Raw genomic sequence first — 13,172 nt, forward strand, 5'->3', positions numbered from 1 at the left:
ACCTTCTCCCATTCCTCCTCTGGATCATCCACATGGTCATTGACAAACTTCAGACGGGCCTGGACACGCGCTGGCTTGAGCAGGGGGACCTGGCGTGCAATGCAGGATTTTAATCCATGACGACGTAGTGTGTTACTAATGTTTTTTTTTGAGACTGTGGTCCCAGCTCTCTTCAGGTCATTGACCAGGCCCTGCCGTGTAGTTATGGGCTGATCCCTCACCTTCCTCATGATCATTGATGCCCCACGAGGTGAGACCTTGCATGGAGCCCCAGACCGAGGGAGATTGACCGTCATCTTGAACTTCTTCCATTTTCTAATAATTACGCCAACAGTTGTTGCCTTCTCACCAAGCTGCTTGCCAATCATCCTGTAGCCCATCCCAGCCTTTGCAGGTCTACAGTTTTATCCCTGATGTCCTTACACAGCTCTCTGGTCTTGGCCATTGTGGAGAGGATGGAGTCTGTTTGATTGAGTGTGTGGACAGGGGTCTTTTATACAGGTAATGAGTTCAAACAAGTGCAGTTAATACAGGTAATGAGTGGAAAACAGGAGGGCTTCATAAAGAAAAACTAACAGGTCTGTGAGAGACAGAATTCTTACTGGTTGGTAGGTGATCAAATACTTATGTCATGCAATAAAATGCAAATTAATTATAAAAAAATCATACAATGAGATTTTCAGGATTTTTGTTATAGATTCCATTTCTCACAGTTGAAGTGTACCTATGATAAACATTACAGACCTCTACATGGTAGTAGTACAACCTGCAAAATTGGTAATGTATCAAATACTTGTTCTCCCCACTGTACATTATTCACTTTTTTAACATCATACTTGAATAACTTGTAACTTTACTAATGACTCATTGTGTTTCATTTCAGAAGTTTTAGTTGAGAGCATTCACATGATGACAACAAACAGGCAACAGTATTGACAGTTAAGTAATATTAAGGCTAGCTAGCCACAAGGCTAACATTACCCCAGTTACACAAAAGTAAACCATATCCGTTTAAAGTATCCTTTAACATCACAATCACCTGCGCTTATGAGTACGACCTAAATAAACAAATGTAGTGACTATTTGTGCGTGAAGAAAGTAATTTTCACGTTTTTAAAATGTTGTAGTTTTAAAAATGTTCACCACAAACGCTGCCATGTCTAGTGACGTCAAACCTAACCTTACTTCTCGGAGCATACAAAAAGTATTCAGGTGTATTCTCCCACTCAAGGTCGTAACTTTCCAACTTCCCAGTTGCTCATGAACGCACCTTCCAAAATCGAGAGGTTTAATTCAGCTAAGCACTAAGTCAGTGATTTATTGATCGAATACTAGCTAGCTTGCCGACCTGCACGTAGACCGTTCTTTTGTGGTTGGTCTCAGTGGCGAATTACAAACAAACTTACAAACAAACTGACTGCTGACCACGAGATTTTGGCAGTAGCATGGGCACTAAGGCCATGGTGGCCATAGGACGTGCAATGATTTTCAGGGCATCACGGCTGGATTGAAGGGCAATTGCCGTCGTGAAATTCCTACGTTTCCTGTGAAACTCTTTTCCATACCTCGTGGTCCAAACCTTCTGATCCAAACACTTTGGTTCTGCACCTTTGTTCCAACCCTTCTGGCCCCACTTTGCACATCTGCTTGTCCTGACACCCCCCTGGGGACTGTTCACACAGCCAAAGTTGTTGGCTCTTTGTCAGGGAATCAAACCTTTAAAGAGCAATCGGTCCAGTCTCTTTGGTCTTGGGGCTGGTCTAGTTCCTGATAGTGTGGTATTCATAGGGTATTCATGGAACAGAACAGAACATTATTGATTGTGGAATGTAGAACACTGCACTTGTTCCAAGCGGATTCACTAAACGGTCCCTGCCTCCACTGTAGACAATGCTCAACACTGTGACACTCCTGAGAGCTAACAACGCTCTGGATATAAAGATTAACCAAACAGAAAAAGTAGGATTCTGCTCAGTTGTATTCCATCCAAACCCACTGAACTGAACTTCAGAGTTGCCTGATTTTCCACTTCAGAAGAACTTAAGTGCCTCTATTTTTGGGTGGATTGGATTTAGTAGAGCTCCAATCAGTTAGTGATTCATCTGAGGATTGACGGCACAATCGACTGAGCATGAAACCTGCGTGTAACAATCTCCTATAATACAATGTATCCCTCTATGGAGATGTTGCACTAACGGCTCTGTAGAACTGCCAGATATTTTTGGCTGAACGAAACAAAACATACCTTTTCATTGGAGCTCGATTATAACAGGAGCAAGACATTTTGTATGTTAACGAGTGTGTGTATGTGATTCCTGAAGACAAGGCTGCATGTAAACATGATGCTAAATCCAGATATCAATCAGATCAGCTCTGAAAAATATTTGATTTCATAAGATCTGATTTGCTTGGTCAAGTAATAATTAAGCGTAAAAAAAACAACTGTAAACAGCCATAGTGGTTCATTACCAGAATATCTGTAAAATGACAGAGAATTTGACTCTGAACACAAGGAGAGAAACCAATCTGTTCAAACACCCGCAGAGAGTATAGAGGCATACATGTGTGTATAGAACCATTCATGTATGTATAGAGGCAAACATGTATGTATAGAGGCAAACATGTGTGTATAGAACCATACATGTATGTATAGAGGCATACATGTGTGTATAGAGGCAAACATGTATGTATAGAGGCAAACATGTATGTATAGAGGCAAACGTGTGTATAGAACCATACATGTATGTATAGAGGCATACATGTGTGTATAGAGGCAAACATGTATGTATAGAGGTAAACATGTATGTATAGAGGCAAACATGTATGTATAGAGGCATACATGTATGTATAGAGGCATACATGTATGTATAGAGGCATACATGTGTGTATAGAGGCATACATGTGTGTATAGAACCATACATGTATGTATAGAGGCATACATGTGTGTATAGAGGCATACATGTGTGTATAGAGGCATACATGTATGTATAGAGGCATACATGTGTGTATAGAGGCATAAATGTATGTATAGAGGCATACATGTGTGTATAGAGGCATACATGTATGTATACAGGCATACATGTGTGTATAGAGGCATACATGTATGTCTAGAGGCATACATGTGTGTATAGAACCATACATGTATATATAGAGGCAAACATGTGTGTATAGAACCATACATGTATGTATACAAGCATACATGTGTGTATAGAGGCAAACATGTATGTTTAGAGGCAAACATGTATGTATAGAGGCAAACATGTATGTATAGAGGCATACATGTATGTATAGAGGCATACATGTATGTATAGAGGCATACATGTATGTATAGAGGCATACATGTGTGTATAGAGGCATACATGTGTGTATAGAACCATACATGTATGTATAGAGGCATACATGTGTGTATAGAGGCATACATGTGTGTATAGAGGCATACATGTATGTATAGAGGCATACATGTGTGTATAGAGGCATGCATGTGTGTATAGAACCATACATGTGTGTATAGAGGCATACATGTATGTATAGAGGCATAAATGTGTGTATAGAGCCATACATGTGTGTATAGAGGCATACATGTGTGTATAGAGGCATACATGTGTGTATAGAGGCATACATGTGTGTATAGAGGCATACATGTGTGTATAGAGGCATACATTTTATGTATAGAGGCATACATGTGTGTTTAGAGGCATACATGTGTGTATAGAGGCATACATGTATGTATAGAGGCATACATGTGTGTATAGAGGCATGAAGATGGCCTAGACAATAAGAAGACTGTCAAGACCCTGAAACAGAGCTGCAGCACGGTGGCCAAGACCATACAGCGGTTTAACAGGACAGGTTCCACTCAGAACAGGACTCACCATGGTCCACCAAAGAAGTTGAGTGCACGTGCTCAGCGTCCAAAAAAAGAAACAGAAAAGCAGATTACCAAAATTCAGTGATGTTGATGACAAAGTTCACTTTTCTGAGTGAACTGAAATACATGGAAACAATGATTAACAACCTCCAAAGTATGTTTTCCCTACAGGACTAAACACCCCTGGGGTCTGAACATATTTAGTCAGCATCAGTAATGATTAGGGCTGTGCTGAACTCTGTCCCGAGGCCCTTATCTTACCGCTAATCAATATCTGTATTTTTGATGTGCCAATCAATAAGGGGGATAAAAACACACTGTACTTTCAGGTCTGTACATACGTACATTCAGAAACACAGACGCGCTCAAATGCCCGCGCACCTATGTTGGTGTCTGTGTGTGTCTTTGTGGTGGGCTGACCACAATGCAGTCATACTGCCAGATGATGGTCGCCGTGCTGAGCACTAGAAGAGCAGCACAGCATGGAGATAACCATCTGACGTCACGGCCAGACACAGGCCTGCCATCTCCGCCTCACAGCAGCACGCTACAGCACACACACACACACACACACACACACACACAGCACGGAGCAACGGAGAGAGGGAAGCAGAGGGTAAGAGAGAGGAGGAGCGGAGGAGAGGAATGCCCGGAGGATGCCCAGGACCATTTAGTTTATAGTGGCTGAGACCAGGAGAGGAGGAGGAGGGGGGGGGGGAGGAGGACAACTTTGGATGAGAGATAAGACAGAGGGAGGAGGAGTTAATCACTGGGAAGGAAGGGGGGGGGGGGGGGCGGGGTCATTTCCACCGCCTGAGTTCAGCATATTCTAATTATTATTATGGAGACACAAAAATATATTATCGTTTAAAATCACCACTGACGTTAACCCTAAACCCTAACTGTTTCCTTCTTTTTCTTAATTATTGGGCACGTATTGTACCTGTACATTTATACCTGTATACACACACACACACACAGAAATGACAGACAGAATAACAGGCACTGGTAAACAAAGAATTGTCTCTGGGGAGCCTTAGAATCTTCTGGAGCTGTTTGGCTCACAGGCACATTTCTGTTCCGTTTTCATCCCCTGCTTTTTGTTGAACAGTGTCGGCTCTGTGCTAACTTAAGAGCAGACATGTTTATATTGTTTAAGTGTTGACATTCCAGTCAGTGATGGTAGACACAGAAGTCTTCAGAGGCTCTGAGAAATAACATTGCTGTTGAAAAGTGTGTGTGTGTGTGTGTTAATGTGTGTTTGTCAGTGCGTGTATGTCGATGGGTGTGTAAGTATGTGTGTGTGTGTGTATTGAAGGGCCAGTGGGCCTGGTAGACTCCTATTACCACTGTTGTTTTCATTCCTGGTTAAGTCAGAGTGAGAGTGGAGGACAGAGGAGGACAGAGGAGGACAGCCAAGCAGAGGTCATTCCTCTCCTCACCTCTCTTCTTCCTGTCCCTACCTTTCCTCCCGTTCCTCCCCGTTCCTCCTCTCACCTACCCTCTCTCCTCTCCTCTCCTCCCCTCCTCTCCTCATTCATGCATTGGAGATAACAAAACAAAGATGTTGGCAGAGTTACATGGATGACATCAGGACAGGCTTGAATGCCTTCTCTCTGTAAATGAATGTAAAGACTTGCTGGAGGTTTCACTACCAGACAAATAAGTCGGTTTCGGTAATGACTGATCATTCGTTTATTTTTTATGAACTTATTTGTTTTAGAATAGTGATATATTTGTAAATATTATTGTGTGTTAAACTTTCAGTTGTTTTTCTGTGAAATTGTTTATGTTGATTTTATTTGCATTTCATAATTTTTCATATTATTGTAAATGAAAAAATATATAATCTTAACAACTTGCCTGATTAACACACTGAAATATTTGTTTTAATTAAAAAACTGGTCAGGCAGAGGGGAGTGAAGTTACATTATACCAGAGAACTGGCAGGTTGGTTTCCCTCCATTAGTATTGAGTGATGAATGAGGAGAGGACACAGAGCAGAAGGAGTGGGTGCTGACTGAATGGTGATAAAGAGAGGCTAAATTAGAAAGGGAGAGAGAAAGACAGGCAGTGAGAGAAAAGGAAGAGGAGGAGAGAGAGGAGGAGCGGTGTGTTTATTTGACGAGAGGTGATTACGATCAGACAAGGTGAACCTAGCACTTTGAGTGAGAATAAAAAGGTTTTTTTTAAGAGAGAGAACAAGGAAAGAAAAATATATAGTGAGAGTGTGTATGAGAGTGGAGTGAAGTAAACACTTCTGTCGGACTAAACACACACACCAGGACACACACACAACATGGACTAACAAAGGCGTACGCAGACACACAAACAGACACACAAACACAGACAGACACACACACAGACCATCGACTCACACCAACTTACACTGGCACACACTGATACACACAAAGACACACATACACACACACACACACAGAAAGAAAGTCAGTCAGACTCACATGCTCATATACCATCGACTAACACCAACTCACACAGGCACACACACACACACACACAGACAGGCAGTCAGACACAAGCACGCACAGCATTGACACACACCAACTCACACAGACACACACACACACACACACAGACAGGCAGTCAGACACAAGCACGCACAGCATCGACTAACACCAACTCACACAGACACACACACACACAGACAGGCAGTCAGACACAAGCACGTACAGCATCGACACACACCAACTCACACAGACACACACAGCTGGTTCTTTATTAAACATCTGGGAGCTATCAAGAAGCTGGTGGAGGAAAACGCTGTGCTCAGCTGAAACTCCCCAGTCCAACTCTGTTCTGCACCAGCTGTGTGTCCAACTAACACCTAAACCCCAAAACATCGGAGGGGAATGAGAGACAGACAACTAAGAGCGTTGATGCTAAACTACTCTGTGGACTTAGTACTCAATTTACAGAGATGGAATTATCCAAAGCCTGTCACAGTCTGTAGTGACTGCATACATCTTCATAATGTGCCACTGTGAGATTCGAACCCACAACGTCGGCATTGCAAGTGTCATGCCCTACCGACTTCTTTCACAGAGCTCAAGAGTGAAGGGGTCTACTGTTTGAGCAAGCCTGTGCATGTGGGCAGACACTGTGTGTGACTGATGCGGTGCTCATTATGTAGGAATTGCTTAATTTAAAACTTTTTTTGGAAAGGGACAAAATAAGGTTCTGATTTTTGGTATGTGTACTGGTCTGGATTCTGGATACTGGCCTGGGTTCTGGGAACCTGGTCTGGGTTATGGGTACTGGTCTGGGTTCTGGGTTCTGGATACTGGTCTAGGTACCAGTCTGGGTTCTTTTTACTGGTCTGGGTACTATTCTGGATTCTGATTACTGGTCAGGATACTGTTCTGGGTTCTGATTACTGGCCTGGGCTCTGGATACTGGTCTGGGTTCTGCATATTGGTCTGGGTTCGGCGTTGTGCCTCTCCATGCATTCATCTCACAGACCTATTATTTTTTGAGGATCAGATGACGGCATTAGCAGTTAGTCTGGTTGTATTCATTAGTAGGTCCCTCCACATTTTGTTTAATGTTTTGATTTTAAAACTTGAACCAGTCTCTTTCTGTCTGTCTCTGATCTACCAACCATGGCATTAGGAGTTACCAGATATCTGTCTCTCATTGACCAAGCGGGGCATTAGGAGTTATCAGATGTCTTTCTTTCATTGACCAAGCCTTGCATTAGGAGTTACCAGATGTCTTTCTTTCATTGACCAAGTGTGGCATTAGGAGTTACCAGAAGTCTTTCTTTCATTGACCAAGCGTGGCATTAGGAGTTACCAGATGTCTTTCTTTCATTGACCAAGCGTGGCATTAGGAGTTACCAGATGTCTTTCTTTCATTGACCAAGCGTGGCATTAGGAGTTATCAGATGTCTTTCTTTCATTGACCAAGTGTGGCATTAGGAGTTACCAGATGTATTTCTTTCATTGACCAAGCTTGGCATTAGGAGTTACCAGATGTCTTTCTTTCATTGACCAAGCATGGCATTAGGAGTTACCAGATGTCTTTCTTTCATTGACCAAGCGTGGCATTAGGAGTTAACAGATGTCTTTCTTTCATTGAACAAGCGTGGCATTAGGAGTTACCAGACATTTTGTTCCAGGGTGCAATCATTATAAGGATGTTCTAACACCATGCTCTTCTTTAATTTCCTGATGGGCACCATTTTGGTCAGAGTCGGGGGTGAAGTCATGGGCCACTCTGAAGGCCACCAGGGGTTGCCAGCAGTACATGAGCCCTCTATTGCAGATCACGGCTTTAACACGTGCTTCCACAAAACTGGTTAGAACCGCCTTGCTTAATCCCAGGTCTAAATACAGATGTCGTAACTTCATTTGGTCCTGCTGCTGTTCTGTATTCAAGGTTAGAAAGGCTTCTCAAGTATGAAAACTATCACCATAACTGTTCATATTTCCTGTGGCTGCATGATTATTTTCCTGCTGTAGCAAACTGTCTAGAACTGAAACATGGCACATGTAAGAAATGAATTGATAAAATGAGCCAAAACGGTGGTAAAAGTTGTTGTGGAAACATTAAGTAGAGGCATAGGGTGGTCCTGTGTTCTGGGCCACTTTCTGAGCTGTACATATGCTGCTGCAGCATGGCTTAGAATCCAGCATTCAGCATTTCATCAAAACATTCAGGTCAAAGGTAACCTGTCTCTAGGTCACCAGTCAATGACAGAGGTCTTGTCAGAACACAGACTGGACAAACATTTTAACGTATGTTCTTGGAGCAAAGAAGGGGCTTTTTTATTAGCCATTTTCAACCCTTGGTCTTTCAAATCAGTTTATAACGAATCCAATTCATTCTGGTAATTCCATCTTGAAGGGATCATTGATATGTAAATTCTGATATATGATGAGAACAGTTATTAAAAAAGGAGACACAAATTCTAAATGATTCATCTGACAACACAATATTCACAGCATGCTGTGGCCCAGACCTGGATGCAAGTATTGTTTGGAAATAATTTCAAACACTTAAACTGGCCTTATTTTAGCTTGAATGGTGCAAAAATACTGACATAATAGTTGAAAAATTGCAACATATGCCCATTTGACACTCATGGAATGCTGATGGTAATGCTCTATGTGTTGAAATAGTGTTTGAAATAGTATTTAAAGCCGTAGCTGTCTCCCCTCCTGTCTTAAAGCGAATCTATGTTGCACCAAGGTACAAAACAAACCAAATCAAAATTTAAAGCTAATGTTTTTGTTTTTTTCAGCGCAACTGCAGCCTAGCTGCATCTACTGGTATTAGACGGATGGGGGCTAACTCTCCATAAACAGAACTCCAGATTCAAGGACTGTCAGTGTGAAACTTCTACACTATACTTTAACAGAAAAGATGACCACATACAAACACATTCTCAGATCCCAGATTGCACCTTGTAATAAAAACTGTTTTTGGCAAACATGTCTTACAGTAAACCTGCGGTTTAGTTTCCATTAATAACTTCAGAATCCTACAGATCCTTCAGCTACAGAGGCACGGCAGAGTGGAAATAAATCTCCTTAATACCAAAACAAATGGTCCGAAAGGGGTTCTCTGCTGCGTTTTGGATGGGTGCCTCAACATTATTCCAAAATAAAGATCTGACTCACTTCATAGTTTTCAGAGTTTATTTGTAATAGCTTAATCTTTTTGATTTCTGTTGGAGCGGGACTTTAAGACTTCGGAAATAAAACATCTGTAATATCAGCATCAACAATCTGTTTTCTACTCCCTCCCTCCCTCAGTTTCAAATTGAGATTATTTCATTGGATTGAAATACAATTTGTAGATACTGCCAAAGTTGTTTAGCTGTACAGCACTTCAGTAAATACTGTACAACGCACTCTCCATCTCTTTTTCTCTCTCTCTCTCTCTCTGGGAGAGGGAAACAGTGTGTTCAGTATCACATCCATCTTCCTCCTTCATCAATAATTGCTTTCAAAAAGCTTTTAACTTTTCACCTGCATCCTTCCACCTTCCTGCTCTCACCCATGACGTCAAATGTAACAATGTCATCTAACATCCTATTCCAGAGTATCCAATTTTTCATTTTCTCTCCCATTTCTCTCTCTCCCATTTGGTCTTGCTCACCCCTCGCTCTCTCCTTGCTTTGTTCTCTTTATGCATTACTCTGTCAGTCTGTATCCCTCTCACTCGTCACACGTTCCTCGCATCTCCCTCCTGTCTCACTCTCTCTCTTTCCCAGGGTCTTTTGATACTGTTAAAATTGTTAATCTATTGCTCCCTGCCACCCTGTTCAACCTCTGTCTCCCCTTCTCTCACTCCTGAAACCTTCCTCTGACAGAGTTCGGATGACGTCAAGCTCAACCGAATGTTGAAACAGAACATTGTAATGATCTCAACCTCTGGTACGCCTCTAGATACACTCACACACAAACATCCATTCCTGTGAATTAACTGTCCCCTCCGCCATGGGATTTAAAGGTTTCAGACCACCCAACTATCTGGACCTAGAGATGACTAAACTAGTGTAGATCATTAAACATGAATGCAGTATGTGAAAAATGACATCACGCAAAGGAAATCTCTGCTCACGCGTCAATGTCATATTTATGATGTTGGCAAAGAAATGCATAATTGGTGTGTTAATGCATGTAAATCATTATAACGAGGTGTCAGTTTGTCAATTCCACAAGAAATTACATCTCCAGCTACTTTGCTGATATCTAGATTTTGCCTTTCAATTTCAAGACGATTAACAACTATAGAAGAATTTATACTACTTTCATTGACTTTGACATGTCAAACCCCAGGACTGTCTTCAGAGTCAGCTTCATTCTGGTAAGTATTTCCCTGTAGGGCCTCTGGGTTGAGAAGCTCCACGACAGAAATGATGATGGACTCTACAGAATGCTTTTTCTTCCCACTGAGCAAAATCATTTGAAAGATGTCTTTTCAACATATTTTCAACCAGAAATACATATATTCAACATATTTTTAGCTGAAAGACATATTTTCAACAATTTGTGCTTGAAAAGTTCCCTATTCACTATTATCTATTCAAATCACTACTGGAAACAGGTTAGTTCGTTTTAAACAGATACCGTTAAAACCAGTTGTAGTTTTAACACACTAAACTGGTTTTATCAACCATAAACACAAAATAGTTTACTAAATTCCAGACAGAAGACTATCAACCCCAACCCATAAGCACTACTCAGTTGTTATCACACAAATCCCCATTCAATTCTTGCTTTTTCCCTAAACTCTACACACTACTCTCTTTGTAAAGGACACTTTCACCACGTTGACATGTATAAAGGACACAGTCACCACGTTGACATGTATAAAGGACACAGTCACCATGTTGACAAGGATAAACCATTAACATCCAATAACCAAACTCAAATCATCACAATTTTAAGACCCTCAACAAGCAGTCGTCGAGGTGTCAACACAAACATGCATCATTATTAAACAAGCAATCAGGATGTTGGCAATTATAAAAATTGCCACCGGTAAGCGGACAATGAGGACATGGGATGACAATGCAAAAAGCTGGGATGAGAGAAAAGACCAACCTGAGCCTTTTCACTGTTGCATCAACTGCTCAGACATTCTGAAATTAAAACTGGCAATTTACTAATCAGACCACAGTGCTTACTAACTTTTATGTACAATTTTGGTATAGTATGAAATTTACAATCTATAATAAAATGCATGTTTTAAATGAATAGGGGAAATTCTGGAACACTTTATGATTATTGATTCAACGGGAATTCAGGTTTGCCATTGAATTGGATGCTTTTGTGTGTCTTTTCAGGGCTCAGTTATATTTAGATAATGTTGTTTTCAGTAGAATGTTTAATTTTGTTTGAGAAGTCTGGGGTTGGGTCATTACGGTCAGAATTTTGAGAAGTGTATTTACAGTTATGAGAAATGTAGTACACATTCAGGGAATGTGTGTTAGCAGTTATGAAAAACGGTAATTTGGCAAACATTAGTAGAACAGCTTTGACAGCTTTAGGAGCCTCAGCGTGCCATGCTGTGATGACGCCAGGTGCTGTATGGGAACTAATGAAAGAGCCACAAGGGAAACATACCGTGTCCCAAATTGTCCCTATGTAGTGCACTATTTTTGACCTTTGCCCATGGAAGAAGTGAGCTATGTTGCCAATAGGGTGCCATTTTTGATGCAGACTTAGGCACCGGCCCCACAAGGCTCAAGCGCCTCAGCTGTTAGCCAGTCAGCCTGCAGAGAGATGGGTTCAGGGAAAGGTCTGGTGCTCCCTCACAGCAAACGCTACTGTATCTCTACATAACTCAAAGTTAATGCTACTCTACCCCTTATTCAGATCAAACACTACCGTACCTCTAAATAACTCAGAGCTAACACTACCATACAACTACCTAACTCAGAGCTATCACTACCGTACCTCTACCCAACTCAGAGCTAACACTACCATACCTCTAACTCAGAGCAATCACTACCCTACCTCTAACTCACAGCTAACACTACCGTACCTCTAACTCAGAGCTAACACTACCGGTCTGCTAAAATATAGCTACATTTTGCTACTTTAAATATAGCTTATTTCAGAGCTAATGTTATTGTAATTCTAACTAACTCTGAGCTAATGTCACTATACTTCTACATAATTCAAAGCTAATGCTGTTGTACCTGGATCAAAATCAGAGCTGACACTACGGTACCCCTATTTAACTTAGAGCTAATGCAATCGTACCTCAACCTTATTCAGAGCTAACACCTCTGAACCTCTACCTAACTCAAAGCTAATGCTATTGTACATCTATCTAACTCAGAGGTAATGCTACTGTACTTCTAGCTTATTTAGAGCTAACACTACTGTACACAATGGAAAGGCAACACATACAATATACTGTCATATCAACTGTCACATATATAAAACCATGATACTTTGTTTGTTGTTTCTTGTCATTTAGCGTATCATAGCACAGTTCCTCGGTCTGCAGAGAGATGCGTTCAGTGAACCCTATAGAAATGTTGTTTAGGGATATTTTTTCATTATATTTGACCTGCCAGTTTTGTAGCAGATCCTGTTATTGAGCCAACATCATACAGCATCACAATCATAACAAGCAAAAATCTCAGAAATAGCTATCAGTCAGTGGTGGCAAGACAACTGCCAGTGTTAGTTTAAAAAATGCATTCAAGTAAAAAAAAGGATGTTTTGTCCTTTTCCTCTGCTGGAAAATACAACTCAGCAAATACAGCCATTGGTATTTTGCAGGACTTTATCCTCAATGATTTTCGTAAGTTGGGTTGTTT

Source organism: Esox lucius, chromosome 19 (assembly GCF_011004845.1).
Source record: "Esox lucius isolate fEsoLuc1 chromosome 19, fEsoLuc1.pri, whole genome shotgun sequence".
NCBI lineage: Eukaryota > Metazoa > Chordata > Actinopteri > Esociformes > Esocidae > Esox > Esox lucius.